The following is a 3,270-nucleotide window of genomic DNA, read 5'->3' as shown; positions in this document are numbered from 1 at the left end:
TGTCGCAAATCTCGTGGCGAGCTGGAGGCCGCGGAGGATTTGGCATCCTGATTCGCTCGCTATTAAGTTGCGGTCTGCAGCAATCAGCCATCCTACAGCCAGGGTCGTGTTGGAGCCGCGATACCACCACAGCTTCGGTGGTCATTGCTCTCTCTTCAAGGGTGCGGCTTCTTCCAAGCTCTCCCGAGGCTGACTCTTCGCCTTCTATCTGGTTTCTCTAGGCGCCCTGCGAGGGTGCCTGGTGTGACCGGGCTGGGTGACTCCTGGAGCCAACCTCTCCTCCAAGCACTTTTAAACTCTGAGACCCTGGCAGCCAGAGGGATTTCCGCAGAAATTCAACCAGACCGATCCCAGTTTATGGTGTTTTCTGCTTTACAGCAGATCTATATCCCCAATGTGTAGTTTATACACTGAGAACTTTTTGGTTCAGGCCTCCGGATTGCTACAATTTAACCAATTCATTATATGACCACTATCTCTAGGATCTTCTGTGTTTTCCTGGATGATTGGCTTAACTAGTCTTCCCAGGAACACGGAGTCAGATGCAGTTAATAAATAAATCGAGGGGTTGGGGATTTAGCTCAGTGGTAGAGCGCTTACCTAGGAAGCGCAAGGTCCTGGGTTCGGTCCCCAGCTCCGAAAAAAAGAACAAAATAAATAAATAAATAAATAAATAACAAAATAAATAACAAAATAAATAAATAAATAAATAAATAAATAAATAAATAAATAAATAAATAAATCGAAAGTTCTTTAGCCCAATGTAGGGTCCATACCGACAAGACCAAGGTAACAGGACAACGACACCAGCTACAAGAAGAACTCAGCAGTTTCTGGAATTAGCTGGCCACTCAACATGCCCAATACTTGCACAAAAAAAGAAAAGACTCTTTCTCTGGGCAGTGGGGAAGCACGCCTTTAATTCCAGCACTCAAAAGGCAGAAGCACGCCTTTAATCCCAGGACTCAGGAGGCAGAGGCAGGCCTGTCTTGAGTTCAAGGCCAGCCTGGTCTTCAGAGTGAGTTCCAGGACGGTCAGGGCTACACAGAGAAACCCTGTCTCGAAGAAAAGAAAAACATCTTTTGAAACTGTGCCACCAAGTTTGCCAATCCTGGGGGCACAGGCCTGTAACCCAAACGACTGAGGAAGTTGAAACAGGAGAATCCCAAACTCAAGGAGAGCCTGGGCTTTTTACCTATAAAAAGAAGGTTGGCATTATAGCTTAGTAGCAGGACTCTTATTTTTTTTATTTTTTTCAAAGATTTTACTTATTGTAGGTATGTGAGTGCACTCTCACTGTCCTCAGACACACCAGAAGAGGCTGGCACCCATTACAGATGGTTCTGAGCCACAGTGTAGTTGCTGCGATTTGAGCTCAGGACCTCTAGGAAGAGCAGTCAGTGCTCCTAACCACTGAGCCATCTCTCCAGCCCCCACCAGTAGGACTCTTGCTTAGCATATATGAAGCAGTGGGCTCAATCCCAAGGACAGGGGAGGATAGCCTGAGTATTTGTGGCTACAGAGATGGCTCCACAGTTTAAGAGCACATGCTATTTCAGAGAACCTGAGTCAGGTTCCCCACGCCCAAATTAGGCAACTCAGAACTACCTGTAACTGCAGTTCCAGAGGGCCCAGTGCTCTCTTCTGGCCTCTGAAGGCACCGTACACATAAGGCACTCATCGACCCAGACACACAAAACATGCATACATATAAATAAAAATGAATCTTCCTTTTAAAAATGAAGGTGCAGCACGACATGGTACACACCTTACGTTCAGCACTCAGAGGGCAGACACGCGAAAACCAACCTGGTCTACACAGTGAGTTACAAGACAGTCAGGGCTACATTACAGAGAAACTGTCTCAAAAAAAAAAAAAAAAGTTAAAACCACTAAGGAAGGGCTGGTGAGTTTACTAACCGGTTAAGAGAAAATGTTGGGGGAGGGCGGCAATGGGGGGAGGGTGGGGAGGGGAACACCCATAAGGAAGGGGAGGGGGAGGGGGATGTTTGCCCAGAAACCAGGAAAGGGAATAACACTCAAAATGTATATAAGAAATACTCAAGTTAATAATAATAAAAAAAAAAAAGAGAGAAAATGTTGTCCTTGCAGAGGACTGGGGTTCTCAGCACCCCCCCATGGCAGCTCACAGCCATCTGTAACTTCAGGTCCAGGGGCTCTGATGCCTGCTTCTGGCATTCTGGGGCACCAGAGCCCCTGGACCAACTACCTCTCCACTCCTCGAGTGTGTTTTGGATTTAGTTTTGCACATGTAGTGAGTGTGAATGCACCCACACATGCAGGAAGTCAAGTACAACTTTGTGGAATTGGGTATCTCCTTCCACTGTGTGGACTCTGGGAACAAACTCAGGTGGTCAGGCTTGGCAGCAAACGTGGTAATTCTCAGAGCCATCTTGCAAGGCCTGTGTTTGTTTGTGTGTTTGTCTGTTTGCTTGTTTAATGACTATTCTAACGAGATTGTGAGATAGTAGTTCCCTCCTAGTAGTTAGTTCTTTCCTCTTTTTAATAATGTGCATGTGTGTGCATGGTATGTGTATGCTGCTTGTGTGCCGTTTCATACATGTGAAGGTCTGAAAACCAACTTTCTGGAGTCTGTTTTCTCCTTCCATTTTTAGATGGGCTCCAGGGATTGAACACAGCTCAACAGGTTTGCTCAGCAGTTTGGTTTTTTTTTTTTTTTTTTTTTTTTTGGTTTTTTGTTTGTTTTTTTTTTTACCCTCTGAGCTATCTGGCTGAACCCCCTTCCGTCTATAATTACTGATGGTAAACATCTTTTCGAATTTTGGATATCGTATATCGTATTTTGGTTCTTTCCCTATCTATCTATCTATCTATCTATCTATCTATTGATCTATCTATTGATCTATCTATCAATCTATCTATCCATCTATCTAGTCTATCTATGGTTTTTCATACAGAGTTTCTGTATAGCTCTGAGCATCCTGGAACTTGTTCTGTAGACCAAGCTGGCCTTGAACTCAAAAGTTTCGCCTGCCTCTGCCTCCTGAGTGCTGGAATCAAGGATGTGAGCCATCCCCACCCAGCGTTATTTTCATTTTTTGACAAGCTCTTTTTGTAACCAGGGCTGGCTTCACACTCACTGTCCTTCCTGCTTCTGCCTCCTGGGTTCCAGGAAAGTGGGCATGAGTCATGGCACCTGATTGTTTTACCCTTTCTTAAAATAGAGATATTTGGGCTTAATTGGTGTTATAGGAGTTACTTATATAATTTGGTTATTTATTACCTATC

This window comes from Rattus norvegicus, chromosome 4, assembly GCF_021556685.1.
Source record: "Rattus norvegicus strain SHRSP/BbbUtx chromosome 4, alternate assembly SHRSP_T2T, whole genome shotgun sequence".
NCBI lineage: Eukaryota > Metazoa > Chordata > Mammalia > Rodentia > Muridae > Rattus > Rattus norvegicus.
This window is presented reverse-complemented; position numbering follows the sequence as displayed.